The following is a 17,994-nucleotide window of genomic DNA, read 5'->3' as shown; positions in this document are numbered from 1 at the left end:
CGCATGAATATGACAACATGACTAGTAAAAATAAATATTGCTTTATATAAAATTTATTATATCAAATTTAAGTGTTATCTATAGCTTTGAAATATAAAACTATTTTTCTAATTTCTGAATCAGATTTTCTATTATTTTGATCTGTATATTCTTTATAAACAAAAAACTATTTATCTTTGGCGTGCAGCCAATCTAAGAGCGACATTGCAAACAATAAAATAGAAAGAATAAATATTTTAAACACATCAGGATAATGGAAGTTTGCACAAACAATAGAAGTCATTCGCCGTTTCTTCTTCGTGAACGTAAAAATTTATGAGTTTGTGGCCATAAAACGAATAAATAGTCAAGTGAAGATAAACAAAACGAAAGTAATGGAGAAATCAATTTTATTTTAACAAGAAAAAAAATAATTTAGAACGCAAATTGATGGTACGATGATAAAAAGTGGAATTTATACACGTATGTCGCAGGAAGTGATTTTATACTCCACCGTGAGTAACGCGTTCCGATCTGCATAACGGAGATTACTGTACAACGGATCTTGTGCGAAACAGCGTTTCTAGATTTAGTTTAAAACGGCAGATAAAAAGGCTTTTATCGGGCACCTATTTTGTTATTCTTTTCATAATATTCCTGCTAACAATATTTGCGTTTGATTATAACAATGTCAAAAAGATACGATAATGACAGTTTATTATTGGTAAAATAATGCTTTCTTTCTAACCACAATTTTGTCAAAAGGAACAGAAGGTATTAACTAAATGTATTATATAAGCATGCAAAAAATTCATCAAGCAATTTGTTATTAAAATTAAAAATAAAATTGAAAATTCTGAATAAAAAATTTCGCGGTTTTTTTTTTAATTTTCATGTGATGTAATTTTCGGCGTGTCTTGAACTGACGCTCCTGTTAACAATGTACTTAAAATTTATTTTTATTTTAATTTATTTTTATATATTTATAATAAAACTTATAAATTTTTTACGTGAAGATAATCGCAATTAAAGGATTAATTTAATATCTTCGTTATCGCGTATAATATAATATGTCTTTAATCTTCATTTTATTACCATGTATGTCACATTGCGCGATAAATAAGTTAAACAGTCAGAATTAGAGTCCTGAAAGCATTAGGGTACAATTTAATTTTCGCATATTGGCGCGTGGCGTTTGTGTAAAATTTCGCAGGCCGCTTTCATTTAATTTCATCTACGGAGGATACGCACAATAATTAGGCGGCAGTCGTGCCGACGCGACGAACGGAAGAAAGAGAGAAAATAGGAAAATAGAAAAGGAGTGCCTATGTAAAGGTTCGTTTGCGCTTCACGAGCACAGTACGGTGACTTTCCCGAGATCTCATCTTCTAACAACGCTCCCTCGCCCTCGCGATGCGTGACCGGGGTCAGGATGGCACCGTTAGAAACCATTTCTACGAGTGCTCACCCACTCGTGGAGAACACGTACCGCCGCGAAAATAAGCTTCCGAGTTATAAGCGCCGTGGGACGTCGTGCCGAGAGATTTTCCTCTTTTCCACGGTGCCAGCCGATATCGAATGGTCATCGAGACTTTTCATTTAACAATATTATCCAAATTAAAAGTTTTCATCCCGTAAAATAATGTCTCTAATGCAACGAGGGAGCGTAGATTATTTTCATTATTCATACAGCGCTTGTTATAAAAAAGATCGTCGGTATAAATCTTGCGTACTATGAAAGATCTAGATCATCCAATTTTGAGAAGATGAATTACTTTTTTATTAATGTAATCAGTTCTCACGTTATCAGTAGTTCTCAGTTTATTAATTAGGGAGAGAATATTCAAGAATTATATCAACGAGAAAATTATATCACGCATATTTTTTCATATTCTATTATATTATGCTATTATATAAAAAACACCCTATTTAATATTACATTCATTAATATGAAAATTATATAAATTGTTTTTACTAAAAACTTTATCAAGAAAAAGTTATATGCAACAATAACAAAAATCACCTACATAAATTGTGCATCGAATGTTCGAATTGTACATTCCGTACTAATCCCTCGTTAGTACGGATTACAGTGCTGTTGCGTCCAGATGTCTGTTTAAAGCGCTTCGATTTGGCAGCATGTCACAACGTCATACAAACTATTCTGGATAAGCACATCTAATTGGCACAATATTCTAGAATCACGATTTATTAAGCGTTAAAACATTATCGGCTAGAGAGACATTCGATAAACAATTTTAATTTTAATATGACTGAAAAGGAGAAGTAACTTTAAAACTGTCTTACAATATCTCGAAATAAATTAATTGTAAAATAACTACTTACTACAATAATTACTTACTACAAAAATAACTACAATAATACTTTCAATTTTTTGATATTCAGTTTTACTATATTAACATGATATAATGCAATAATTATTAATGTGTGTGTAATATACATGTTCAATCTTTATAACTTTAATCGTAATTATAAACTTACTGTTAAAAAATATATATATATTGCTAAATATATAATATTAATTATATAAATATATGATATTACCATAGTAAATTTAATAAAGGATATTACGAGTACTTACAAAATTAGATAATAATTTTTGTCAAGTTTTGTGAATAAAACAGTTTTTCGTGTGAAATGTATAAAAATGTAATAATATATTGGACGGAAACGTTTCGGCAGACAAACGAACGTTGCAAATTATTTATGATATTCATAAAAATGCGCTGTCAATTTATATTAAAATGTTACAATTTTGGAACTGACATTATCGTGATAAAAAGAGATGAAAAGAATATTGATTCCAGAAAAATAAAAAGTAACGCGGTCAAGAATGATAATCCAAATAAATTGTCGCCTCATCATGTTTCACTAAATTTAGTTATTATTTTATATAATTTTAAAGAAAGAGAAAATATTTCTGTTTATTATTTTATTTAATACAACTTTAATTTACTGAAATGAAAAATATTCAACGAACAACACAAAATAACGTTCTATTATTTACGCGTTGCAATATGCTCGATTAATCAATTATCAATTATCTCTTCGTATTTCTGTTGTCGCAAAAACCGTCCTGCGCGTAGGTCGATGTTATTTTTCGAGGTCTATCGATCGCGCGCGCAACTCGTCGCTGGCCTCTCTCTTCGTGTGCGTCACCGAGAAAAAGAAAACATTCGTGCAGAATAACATCCATTTGTCCATATGGTCGTTATCCGAGTCGACAAGCCAGAGAGCGAGCTGATAATAATATGCTTTCATAATTGTCGATGTAATTAGAAGAAAAAAAGACAGAGGTGGAGGGCGCAATACACTTCCTTTGCAGTCAATGACGGCTCCATTCTAATCGCGTCCGTTTATTGTTTGACTATGTTGAGAAAAAACGCAATTGGAAAAAAAAGTTCGATTGTCTTTTCGACTCAGCATGTTATTTCTACGGGAATATAATATAATATAATTTAATATGTTTGCATGTTTTCCTTACATCTCTTCACTTTAATATTATTATTCAGTCACGGAACGCACGTATTGCTTTGCTTTCCCGAAAGCTTTGCGGAAATTTTGCTAAGAACAGGCAAATAACGGCGAATATATATTAACCGGTAAAATTCACTCGCGACTTGCATCTGCCACGACCGGACAAATCTACAAAATTGGCAAACAAATAAATTATACAGCTCTATGATAGTCACGCAAAGAGAGAGTCTGGAACGTTGCGCATCGCAATTATTTACGGTACCTTATAATTCAAGTTAGTCGATTTAATTTAATCTTATTTAATTTCAAGAGAGACGCGCGACTCTCTCTTTGCGTTGTACATTTTACCAGCATACTCTCTATCAAGAATCACGGCACGATTTATAGCGGGTGCTTTCGCAAAATTTTACGCTAAATAAACGTTCTGCGTACTTGTTTCGGCTTTATGTCCCCTTCTATGTATCACACTTCTGGATTCCATGAAGCATAGTTAGTAATCGTAAGTCTCTTCACTCTTTGCAAGATTTTTTGTTAAGAAATAAATACAGAGCTTTGATTCGTGAGAAAGAGTATAAATTGCAAAGAGAATAGCTCGCGAGACTCGAGCGAAGGAGAATGAAAAATTAAAAAAAAAACATAATAATGATAGACTCTCAATTGCGAGTCTACTAATAAATTCTTGTGAGGCGTATAAAGTCTTCATTATTGCTCACGCACTGCACTTTAACTGTCTCTATACGTGCGAAAGCTATTGCCGGCAACGGGCATTAATCGTTTTCTCTATTCCGTACTTGAATTATCACGGATAATAAATCGCGCGAATAATTCAGCCATAATTTCAGAAATAAGATCGTACGATAGATAGCGATAGAATTCAGAACGCGACATTAGTTCATGAGAACGTTGATAAAGGGCATGAGGAGCAAACCGCTTCGCAAGAATCGTGCGAAGGAAGAGAAATTAGGAGAAACATAATGATAGAGTCTCCATAAGCATTCCTGAACATAATGTGAGCTCTAGTAATAGAATTTTTGAAACAGAAAAAATCTTCATTATTATATAATTAAATTAGAATCTTTGAAATCTTTTGCGCGCAATAAACTTAAAGTCAAGTAATATAACTTGAAGCAATGTTTATGTTTAGAATTATGATAATATCTCTTCTGAGCGCACAAGATACAATATATGTACTTATCAATTTCAAATTATCAGCAATGATATGCGCGGCACGAATAATCCAGCCGTAATTTAAGAAAATAAGTTAAATGAGATCTCTCGCGCAATCGAAAGGTAGAGAAATACGAGACGAGACGTAGTTATGAAAAAAACACGAAAGAAAGAGAGAAAGAAGAAAGTATTTGCGCTGCAGCATCCGCGGAAGAGGAAGGTAGCAAAAGACGGAGGAATTGGAAAATAAAAGAGGATAGAAAATAACGATGGAAGCGGCAACGCAAGAGTGAGATCGAAAAAGGAAAGAAGGCCAAAGCGGTCGGATGAAAATTTAATTTCGCCGATCCTGGAGGAGGCCATCGGGGCACTATGACGGCATTACGGTACTCTTTCTCTCTCTTTTTCCCTGTCTCTCTCTCTCTTTCTCTCACCGCATCGGCAACACACTGACGGCCACGATTTACGAGATTACGGTAACGAGAACACGGTAATATTACGGGGCGATGACGAAATTACCGGTCGTTCGCCCGCTTATCGCCTGAAAACTCGCACGAGCGGAAAGGACGAAAATAAAATTTGCGAGCGTCCACATGATTGACCCTATCTCTGCCCGTGTATTTTCGTTCCGGCCGGTCGCGACATTTGCGGTACGAAATTTTGTGAGAAATTTAGTAATTGCGATTTTGGCCGTTACCGTCCGTAAGTCACGGTGAGTTACGAGCGCCCGTGATTATTGCACCGCGCTGCGCTTCCGGCATCTCCGCAAACACTCTCGTTACGTTGCGCGTGTTATTAATTGCGGTTGGACTAACAACTTAAGCCGCATGACTCAGTAATTGTTGGAAGATTACATTGTGGCAAGGATTCACACTGACCGAAATCGTAATACCAATCAAAGTTGAAGTGCGAACAGACTGGAACATATTTCTTCTTAATGACAAAAGAAATTTAAGGATAAGCAATGTTCTCTCTCTTTAAGAATCTAAGTATTTAAATTATTTTCTAAATTAGATTGATCATAAAAAATTATAAAATTAAGTTTTATATCACAATACAAAATGTGCTCATAAATATAAAATTTGCTCATAAAATAGATACAATTTATATTTTATCTAAATTAAAAAATAAATTGAAATATAATTTATTTTTTTAAATTAACATTTTCTTTTTAAATTTTTGATCCATTTATCTAATTTTTCAAATAATCGATTTAATTATGTCATAAAAGGATAATCTCAGATACATAGAACGGTTAATTTCAATATTGATTAAACTTTTATTCCAATATACGGATTTAAGAAATTATTATAACATTTATCTGTAGTTTTAAATGAGATCGTTTGAAGGGGAAATATTGGCTCCTCGGTAGAAATTTGCTATTTACTTAGGACTGTGTAAAAACTTAGTTCAATGATAGGTTTTTCCGGACGAGAGCTCTTCTAACAGTAATCGAAATGCATTTTCCACATGTATTTCAAACTGATGCACGACCAGCGTTAAGCTATGTCTAGAAATTTAACAATTACTATTTGAATGTTTACTCCGCTACGCTATAAGTCATAGTGAGTTACGAGTCGTGAGTATTGCACTACCCTATCCTAGTCATAGAGCAGAAACGTGCAGTAATCCTGTTATTAATTGCGAATGAAATTGAAGGGCTCAAGATGCTATTCATTACATCGTAAAAGATGTATATTCAAATTACGTTTTGAATTAGTCCGATTAAATATAGCTATTTCATTGTTTTAATTGTTATGGATAGAAATAATTTTTGCATAAAAAATGAGGAAGAAAAAGAGAAAGAAAGAAAAATGTTGCGAAATAAAAAAGTCATTAGATAAAATAGATCATTTTTTTTTTAGAAAAAAATTTTTATTCGGGTAATATAAAAAAGTATTTTATTGTGCTATATTATTGTGAATGTTATTTTTTACGATTCTATAAAGAGAAAAATTTTAAATTTTATATTGCTATATATTTTTCTTTTTATTTCGTCTCTCTGACATATACTACTATCCCTTCCTTCCTCCAATATTTAACAATATGATCGATGTTAACAGATGCGCCGAAAATCCAACAAGCATTTTCTGCACGTTTGCCAATCATATCGGGTCACTATAAAAAACAGTACAAACGCACGTAGAGGCAGAGCATAATTTTACATTTTTTTGTATTATAATTTACGAAGTACAGAGGACATGAAATAGCTTGCATGCCAATACACGTTCTATAATACCGATTTATTCTGGGGAATAAAGTATCCGGATGGTGCAGGTGGATAGTAACCCGCCATAAAGTTCGTGGGATACGAGAAATCCCATCTTCTCCGAGGATTTTCCTCGAAGATCCAACGCGGCATAAAAAGTACTGATTAGAAAGTAAAAAGAATGGATAATATTTCGTGTGGTCGGGTTAATGAAAATCGCGTTCATCGCATAACGGCGGCTAATAGCGTCAAGGTTCAACGATGCGCGGCAAGTATATAGGTTGGTATAAGGCCGGTACACCTGCTCCCTCACTGTTGCCAGTTAAACTCGTAGCTCTCGTTTTCCGCTGCGGTCGGCCGCAACAATAATTATCGCTAATAATGCCGGGATACTTAAACAGAGTTATAACGTAGACTCCCCTGGAAGCGCCGTGCTATTTCAGCCGGGTAGATACGCAAGAACCTACCTATGCTTATTGGCGAACGCAGATATGCATGCTTTGTATACTCCCCGATTGTAATTATTTCATCTAAAAAATTTATAATGAATATACTTTCAAGGATGATATTAAATTTATAAGAAAAAAACAAGATACATTTTTTAATTTATATTTAATCGATATGCAAAATTCTGAATAATATATTACAAATTGATTTAACATAGCTGCTGTTACATTTCTAACTGTTTTAATTAATCAATTTATTGATGTTATTTTTATTATGATAACATTTGAACCATTAATCAAGTTATTTGAACCATTAATCAAGTTATTGAAACGCAAATTTCACTTCTTCAATATGATATTGTTTTTATCTTCCTTATCTTATTGGAAATGTGTGCATTTCCGATTTGCCTACAATCAGTGGAATCTCTAGGAGAGATAACTAGAGAGAAGAATAAAATTCAAGGAGGAAAAATTACCGCGAGAACGCAGACGGTCGTGTGGATCAATCGCGCATAAAACGTCTTTTAAAAAATGCTTCCACCTGCGCGCAAACTTTCCCTTCTTCCTCTTCTTCTTCTTTGCTCTCTATTTTTATACTTTCTTTGCACCGCACGATCGCAGGGCTGAGCGAACTTCAGACCGTCTTCCCTTGTGCGAAAGCTTGTCCTCCGGGAAGGAGAGGTATTACCTCGGGAGAGAGGAACCAAGCTCTCTCACTACGTACTTCATTACGACTTAATTCACCTTCACAAGAAACTTCTCGCGGACAACAAGGACCCTTCTTCCCTATCCTCTATGAAGGGAAAAAGTGCGCACAGCGACGGCCCAATCGAAGGTGCAACGCGTCTCAGAAGCCTTAAAATTCAAGAATTAAAAACAAATAAATTATTTACATAAATTACGAACGGACGAATCTAGAGAATGAATTATAAATTATTTACATAAAATATAGATATTGTGTTTTCAAATCGCATTTTGCTGCATGTATATTTTTATTATTTGTATAAATTATAGGAAAAAATTAAAATTGAAGCTGTTCGGAAATATACTGGAATTACATTAATTCTGGAAGAATTGCAACGCAAATATTATTTGAGAAATGGTTCAAATTTATAAATTGTAAAACACGTCGCGAGTCGAAAATCGTTTCTCTTCCGTGCCGCTGATGATGCAATCTTGTCTGTTTGCGGAATTTTGCAGTGGCTGAACTATATTTACGCAGTTTGCACGGTGACGAAGATAATGTAGCCGGCACTGGTACAAAGAAGGTAGGAACGCAGAAAAAGTGGGCCACCGCGTCGCATTTCCAGGGTGGATTGCTTCTTATAAACGCGGCGCGCTGGAATCTCCTCCGACACGAACGAATGTAGCACGTATCCATCCCAATCTGAATAAAAAGAGAGTTGGGCCATGGCAAATTGATTGGTCGACCGGGGTAATCCCTATCTTGTATGTAGCCGGATATTAGTAATTTTCGATAAGAAGGATCGGACGGCGGAGCTTTGTCCAAGAGATCAAATTGGCGGCTGCCCTAATTGGGAGAGTGGAGACGAAAATAACGGATGATAGTCGGTATATATGTACAGCGGTAATAAAATTACGTTACATTAGACTGACCTATTATAATGTGGAATAAACGACGGTAAAGGGCGTTGAAATCTAATTGGACCGGTGTTAAAGAGAAAATAATAAAAAAAAAATACGCGAGAAAAAAGTAGAAAATAAAGAAATAAATGGAGACTAATCGCGCGGGTCCCGAATTTTATTATTATAGTTGTTATATTAAATAATAACATATTCTTAATACATTGTATTAAGCGTAACTCGACAAAGGTGTTACTTAACAACAGGTGCTATTTAAGTTTAAGATCTATAGAAATGATGCTCGAAATCTGAACATATAAGAAATTTTAGATTATTCCATTAATATTGAATGTCTTCTAATAAACTGATAAAGTTCATCACAAATAAAAATATATTTTAAGAAAAGACTATCTAAAATAATTTAACTATTTCTCTACCTTTATTCCTCTCTCTCTCGAGTTTTTCGATTTTATTTTATTTTTAAATAAAAGTTAAATGTTCAAAATACTTTTGCACACGTGAAATATATTTCACCGGAGAAAAACGTACGCGGCATAGAATAAATAACGGGGCGAATGTGGGCGATTGCTATGTCGCCATGCGGAAAGACACAGTTAGCTTGACAGCCGGTGTGCAATCTTGCTGTTCTGTATTGTCAAGTTTATGTGCGTTCAGCCGCGTCCCGGAGTACGTTTCGGGGCGATAGGGTCGGCGCCAAATGCGCGCGAAGTCACACGGTCAAACTTCAGCAGCGACGATTCAGCGCGCGCTGCGGAAGTTTAGGATCACGGGACGTCCGCCCGACGGAAGTTGGACAAGTTTGAACGTGAGCTTGATATCTGGGTAGGCGTATACATGGAGACGCGTAAATTTCAGATGCAGATGCGCGTCACGGCACCGGGATGCAGTACTGGGCGCGATGTACGTAACGTGTAGCGTAACACAACACAAGCCCGACGCGTATACGCTCGTGCGAGAATAAACGACCACTATAGCTCTTTCGCGCATTCAGCAACGCGGTGGCTACTGAAACAACAAACTGGACATTTGCGCGGGCGTGGAACACAATTATCCTCCGTACTAATTTCGTCCCCGGGGAGTGCCGTTCATTGCTCGCCGTAATGGAAGGGAGGGGTGGGAAAAACACAAGCTGTTTTCGCAAGAGAAATTAAGGAAATGTCTTGTAAAGAAAGAATAGCTAAGTTTTTAAGCGGAAGTATCATTACCACATTTGTTCGCAATTGTTGCGCGAGCAATTACAGCGTGTTGCAGTTTTAATAGCCTGGAAAAGAGGGGCGCGTCTCTTCCGTATTGCATATTACGCGCATTTTATACATTGGAAAAATACATTTTCTTCAAACTGAAACTGAAACATGAATCTGAATTCAATTATTATACAGTTGTGATGGAATAATGCAGGAAACAAATTAGAGCTAAAACTTCCCCGTGGTTTTACGTGTTCTAACAAGCGTTTAATTTGCTCGCGGTCGGGCTCGGGAAATCAAAGCGGAAATAACTTTTACGCGAGGGATGGCGTTACACATTACATATCACAGTCCCGCTAGACGGCGGTTTGGCGACGACGACGACGTTGTAAATATTCCATAAAATTATCCTTGCGGAAACTTTACGTTTTCGTACGGAGACGAGACATGAAACGCATAGCGCGCAGAAGGTGCAGCCATTGTCCCCGCAAGTTCGGAGGAATCGTTTCACGCCCCGCAAGATGTTACGCGCGGAAATCGCACGGTTCTTCTCTCATGCGGAAGACTGACGCTTTCAAAGCTACCGAGACGCATCACTTCCTCCTAGGCCGAACTGCGAACTGGAAACGAACGGAGAAAGTTCGAATCCTGCTCTCTTCTCTGGCGAAAACTAGTATCTCTAGCGAAGAGAAAAACTGACGAAAGAAGACGTAAAATACAACAAATGCATATATTGAAAAATTTTGATAAAAATAAGTAACGTCAAAATAATGCCGCGTGTATTAATATCTAAAAGAATACATACATCATATTTTTGTTATCAATATATAAAATATTATGTATATTATATATTAATATTATGTATAAGAAAGCAAAATATGTTATATATTTACAACCATCCTACATATATTTCGCTTTCATAATTTAATTTAATTTAATAATTTAATTTAATAATATAATATAGATAAAATGAAAACATTTATAATAATAGAAGAAAAAGCATTACATTATGCAGCAGTAAATTGCTTATATATATATAAAATTGTATGTTTATTTTAATTATTGCACATGCGTAACCGTCTATGAATTTATTTAAATTAAATGCTTTTTTCTTCCTCTCTCTTTCACCGATAAAACAATCCGAGAGAGAATCAGAAAAGATCATTAACAAATAACAAATCGAGAAATGGCGAATAGTTTGACCATAAAAGTGATATCGCACTTGAAATTGTTGAACTTTGCGCGAGTTTGTAACACGATTTATAAGCGGATATCGGAACAAGAATGAACGAGTGGTACCGCGCGCGGCTCTTCCGCCCCACAGTAATTTTCGGTTACGTTTGGCGCTTCTTTATGAAGGACGGATATCGAATCTCCGCGAGATTTTCGCCAGTGCTGCGACGTTATTTCAACGATTTCGCGGTTTTCCAGACCCGGGATTTCAATGGGAACGGTCCAGCTCTCGTAAATTTTTCCTCGCTTCTCCGTCAGCGCCGCGAGCCTCTTTTCTCCCGAGGAATTCTTGGCTTCCAGCTCTCGGAAGTTTCTACATTCGTTCTCGGTTCACGGCGCCGCGAAAGGAAGTGGTGCGTTTCGGTACCCTCAAAGCGTACTTTCAGTGCTCATCTTTTTCTTTCGATATGTCACTCGCGGTTCCCGAAACTCGACATTAATGGCAATTTATAATAGGGAAGTCGTACGATATATGGCGGATAACTATATAGGATGCCATAATATATAATGGCAATAACTATGTCAATTTAAAGCTCGCGCGAAATGTATAGGTTTTTTTATTTAGCAATATTTAAATCGAATTATTATTTTATTATCGATTATTATTTTAAAATCAAGAAAAAGTTTTTTCACTAAGAAAATTTTACTTTATCGGACCTTCTTTGCATGATAATCCTTTGTGGCATACACTGCCATTTTCCTTTTTACATTAAAAGAAAGTTCATTTTTCCTGTCTGAGAACGTCGCGTCTACTTAATATTCTTTGTATATCTCACTCTGTAATCTATTCTTTTCCGATTGTCGGAACCGTATCCGTAAGAAGTCTCGTTGGATGATCCTAATTTAATTTTTCCACCTTTTCTTTGTATTTTATGTATTATCCAATCTTCCGCGAAACTCCCGCGATCTTAAAGTATTCGAGCGCCTTTACCGTCTTTCGTCGCATTAATTTCTATACTAGTTAAGAGTTTGAATTACAAAGGACTTTCACCGGAAAATATTCCCTCTTCTCTGTCCGGAAATTAAAGTAATTAAGTCAACCGGTGCATAGCTGCAAATTACCTTTACGAACGCGTATAATAATAATATCCATTATTATCATTTTATAACGATTTTTTCTAATTTAATCTTTAATACATTTATATCTTTTATTATTATGTGCAATTTATTATTCAAAGAATGTAATCTAACTATATAATCTATTAAAATGAGGGATATCAGAAAATCAGAAAAAATTCCGTGACCTTACTTGACCAAGGCACACCTCGTTTTCATTGTCTAATGTGTCTGAAAAAAATATTTGTGACCGAGATTGTGACCGAGAATGGATTCTAGGCCATTCGATGGCGAGGAAATGAGAAGAGATCGAGAGCACCTTGTCTGTGTCGTACTCTATTCCCTCGGAAAGGATTCAACCGTGCGAGAGATGAGTCGAGTATGACCGATATATCATCGCTAGGGATCAACATTGTATCCGCTATCGACCAACCGCTCACTATCTCTCTGTCTGCTAACTCGCGAATCTCGGAAAATGACTTGAAGAAAGATGGATGTAGTACATCATGAGCGACGAAAGCTCAGAGATCGAGAGATCCTGATGAAAGCTCACAGAACATTTATTCGGTTGACGCCAGATAAATTAGCGGTTTCATGAAAATTGTCTATTCCAGAATGCGCGAATATGACAAGCGAAAATAGAATCGATTTACTTTAGAGAATAATTAAGCTTTCTACAAATGAAAAAGTATTGACAATTTATTGAAATTCCGTGAAATGAATCCGCGATTTCGATATGAATAATTAACTGCATCGTAATACAAATTCAGCATTATTAATGTAATTGCAAATATGACATAAATTTTGCCAAATATGACAAATGAATAATTGTTGCCGCAAGGTAGAGACTATAAACGCAATGTATAATTTACACTTTTAATGTTTGAACGCTTAGAGAGATCCAATTAGCGATAAAATGTTCAATATCATTGGCTCTCTCATTCAGTATGTCATTTTCACTTCATCATCTTTGTATTCTTCTTATTACTAACACTCTCCGCCACTAACCGTCTCTGCCATTTTGCGTTAGCATGCAGCGCGTGCTTTATCTCGATTTTCTTTTCCAATATATTACTAATATGTGTGTGCATGCGGAATTGTAAGAGAGGAAAATCATTATCTTAGTCTTAGAATTATCTGAAGTAAAAACACAACGCACAAAATATATAAGTTAAAAATTTGTTTATATAAAATAGACTATTAAATGCAAAATGCGTCATATAAGAGATCAATTAATCTTATGTTAGCTCTGCTCGTGATAAAACGTATTATTATATAAATAAAAATTAATTGGATTTCACATTCAAGGAGGGTCACCCGCACATTTAGAAAATACATACACACGCGCATGCATCCAAATGAGCCTCTATTTCTCGGTGTTTCTCTCCCCATTTAGGTTCTTACCTCCCACGAATTTTGCTCTCGAATCGGCGAAGCACTCCGTGCGCGCCACCTGAGCCAAATGACTGCCAGAGCCCTGGCTACCTACCAAATTAACTTTTACTACCATCTTCCCAATTAATTTACACGCCCCCGCCGTCACCTAATTGCGCGCATAAATTATTCGCACCCTCTCGAGATTGTCCGTTCCGAATTACTCGAGATGTCCGCCGCATCGTTTTTGCTACTATCTCTCGCCTCCTCCTCCCTCTTTCTCTCTTTTTCATCGTGACTGTTTTCACGGCCGTTTTCGACACTCATCGTCCTCTTCGCGACGTCTTCACTTTCTTGTGGTACCGACTGCACCGGGCGACAATAGTGTCAGATTACATAAGTATCGCGAGACTACGAAATTTACCGTCAAATTTGTATAATTATTGTATAAGTATTAATGAGCGAAATAGTGAGACAGAGAGAGAGAGAGAGAGAGAAAGAGAGAGAGAGAGAGAATGTGTTTGTAGGATTCCAAAATATATATATTATATTTATATAAATGAAATTTAGGATTTATGCCAAATCATTGCATATTTATATCACATATGGAACACATTAAAACAATTATATGAGAATGATATTAAATATTAATATTAATACTGAATGAATGATTATAATTAACTTGAAAATCGAGAAATAAATCATTATTTATAATATATCTTTATTAAATTGACTTGCTGTGTTTACTATTAAATGTTTATACTGTTAATATTTTTCGTATATTATATGTACATAGTTCGCTAATTATTTTATTAATATTTTACTAATTTATTTAATGATTTAATTAAAAATGAATAGCTCTCACATTCTTTTGTATCGCGTGATAGCTAATTAGAAAGTGCTCTTTTGTTTTAGTTCTTATAATTAATCAAGATTTATTCTCTTGAAAAACATGGAAAACCTGGAATTTTCAGGGAATTTTTGAGAAAAAAAAGAAAATTAGGGAATTTTCATGGAATTTTATTAAAATTCAAGGAATTTAAAACAAATCTCCCTTTAATAATTTTACTTTTATACTGTAAGCAGTTGGCAATTTGCTAATGAGCCAAGTTGTGTGAATTAAGTAAAATATATTAATATTTCTTAAATTAAGTAAAATATATTAATATTTCTTAAATATATTAATATTTAAAATATATTAATATTTATCTATCTCTCTTTATGTTAATATTTTAAAAAAATATTCAATATGCAGTACATATTCTTTATTTTAGTTTTTAATGGTAAAAAATGAAAATGTTATGAAAGTTAGAATTTTTTTATAATTAAGTTGGAAATTTTATCTATTATTCAGTTTTTTATTTTTCAGTACATTTGTAAATTTGTAAAGTACTTGATACTTAAGTGGTCTTCTTTCGTAAGGATAAAAAGCACTAAAAATGCGCACAATATAAAATGAAGAAAATTGTAGTCATAAGATCTTGAAAATGTTTTCTTTACTTGAAATTTTCAACCAAAATAAATAATTGGAAAATCAGGATATTTTCAGGGAATTTTTTTACAAGTTCCATATTTTAGGCATTCTGTTAATATGTAATTGCCATTTTTTTTTTACCTTGCCATGATTTTTCTTAATAAAAGGATCGCTGTCTGTTAGCAAACATATTAAGCTGTTCTGGGTGAAATCATCCGGTATACTCGACGTGCAAATTTCGTTCCCGGTGGAGACGAATGGAATTAACGTCAACCGCTGCGGGCAATCGAGAAAGTTTGACTTTGAATCTCGTCGCGATTCAGGAAAATTAACTAACGGCAACAGTTTCAGTGCTTCGTTTCCCAGTTGCCAGAACATAGATGCGTGCACATACGGGAAATAATGTTGTCGACGTTGCAATGCAATGATCCGAGAGTTAATAGAACCTCAACTAAATTATTTCATAATTATTTACAGTACTAGACGCTCCGTAGACTGTTTGCAATTTGAATTGAATATATGATAATCAGAAAACTTATATGCAATAATTTGATTAACAAATAATCAAATTGTGCTCATATTTCTTGGAAGTGAAATAATTTATTATTATAATAATATCTGTATAAATAAGAGGCCACGTGTGTCGTATTTATATAATATTTCGAATAAATGTATATTTAATAAAAGAAGATAATCAATGAGATTAGTGATAAATAATGAAAGCGTATAAATAATGAAAACGATTTGTAATTATGAGATGGAATTTCATTGAAACCGTTCTATTCTTCTCCACCATGATGATCGGGGTCTTTCCGTTGAGCGAGCAGCAGGAATTTTATCGCACATTCATCCTTATTACATATTCATAGACATGGTTGAAAGAGATGCACGCAAGTGCGCACAAGTGGGCTAGACGAATGAATTTCGCAGCGATTTTGTGCCGGTTGCATCGAGCCCGCTGCCGATAATTCATTCGTGGATGCACACTCGCGCGCTATATAACAGTCGACCTCACCCCCGACTGGTCGTATACACCGAGCGGATGTGTATTAATGACCGGCTAGGGTTTAAAATACTCTCGAAAACGAAGCGATCCGATGCTCGTAGTGGCGTTTTACGCGTGGGACACGTTTTTCCTTCCAGTGACGTATCGTCGACCCAATGGAGTATATAAAAATGGAGTGGCTTCCACGTCAAGGGAATGTTGCGTTAGATAAAGCAGTGATTTTTTTTTAAAGTGCGAAACAAAAAAAAATTCTAAGCTATGACATACACAGTTCTTTTTTTTATCTTTTTTACTTTAAAAAAAAAATTTTAGTCTTTAATTTATAAGATGCAGATATTCTTTGCAGATAACTTTTCATTTAATTATTATTATTTCGAATGCTGCAAGCAATTATAAAATGCACTTCCCGTCTTCCTCTAATAGACAACTTTTAATTGCGCGACAGCTATAACACTTGTCAGTCACATACACGTACACGTTTCCCGTACGCGCGTTTCCCATTTTCCTCTCCACCTCGATGGCTTTCCGCCTATCCCTTTCTGATTCCCTTTTGTTTTTCCCGTTTTCGCTAGGCGGGACGATAAATCCGCGACCTATAAATCAGCGGCCATTTCTGGCCGGAACTTTTTGACAAGGCAATTGGGAATTGTTTGGTAAACGACGGTAGCGGGGAGCGAAAAATCATGAGGTACGCGCTTTCTGCCGTGCCGCACTCTCATTCAATCCATATCCCAAAAACGAGCGGCGGCCTCGCCCGGTTTTATTTATCGCGTATTCGCGGAATTTCGCCCCAGCCCGGAATTCGGCTGCTCGATCATCGCGCGAAATTTTCGCCCCGAAATTTTCTCGCGTCCTATAAATCGTGTGACGGTAAATAGGTCGGCAGCCGATTTAATTACCGGTTGACCTCCGGCCTCTGCAGATTTACCACGTGGTATAAAAATGTGGAACATACGACTGAAGTCTAATTACGAATGCTTAGTTTCGCGACACACAGTAGCTCACAGTTGTAGAATTTATTTTTTCGAATTGCATTTGAGAAACAATATCAACAATCGGAAGGGTTATATGAAGTATAAGTTATCTGAAATATAATTTTTGTAATTTTTATTGTAAAAAGAATCAGTCTGAATGAATTGTATGATTATTGTAAGATTTCAAAAAATATTTTATATTAATAATATTATTATATACGTTTTATATTCTAAACGAGAGCATTTTCTAAACAAGAATATAAACTTTTCGCAGTCTTTATTTACAATAAAAGTTACAAAAATAATTTTACATTATAAAATTGTTCGATTTTACATGTCAATGCAGTTGCTTGATATGACAATCTATCAAATAAAACAATTTCCAAATTAGTCAATTCTCTCTATTTACTTCCAATTTTCTCCTATTGTATTATTTTAAGCAGAAAGGAGTGCTTGTCTCACTAACGCGACTAAGTGCATTCAGTAGGTCGAGATTGGTCCATTTCGTCTCATCGAAAGTCAACTTGATCGAACGATCGACGCGCTGGCGCGAAATAAGTTCGACTGGCGACGACTTGATGTATCTCCGGCAAGCGGTCTATAATTCGTCCGGACAAAGATACACCGGGGAGAAAGAATCGAACAGAGAGATGGAGAAAGAAAAGAAATAGAGAGAAAGAGAGACAGAGAAAGGGAAAGATAGGTAGAGAGAGGGAGAGCTGGAGTATACGATTTGGGTTAGCGCCAGTAACACCGGCACCGACGTTGAACGACGTCGGGGGTCCGTCT

General features: G+C 35.3%; 1 protein-coding gene across 1 annotated transcript in view; it reads right to left on the bottom strand.

Moving 5' to 3' along the window:
- LOC105258282 (protein rhomboid) overlaps positions 1-17,994 on the bottom strand; it is a 362,375-nt gene that overhangs the window by 156,875 nt on the left and 187,506 nt on the right. The window lies entirely within an intron of this gene.

Source organism: Camponotus floridanus, unplaced genomic scaffold (assembly GCF_003227725.1).
Source record: "Camponotus floridanus strain SB8 unplaced genomic scaffold, Cflo_v7.5 scaffold2, whole genome shotgun sequence".
NCBI classification, from domain to species: domain Eukaryota; kingdom Metazoa; phylum Arthropoda; class Insecta; order Hymenoptera; family Formicidae; genus Camponotus; species Camponotus floridanus.
This window is presented reverse-complemented; position numbering and strand designations above follow the sequence as displayed.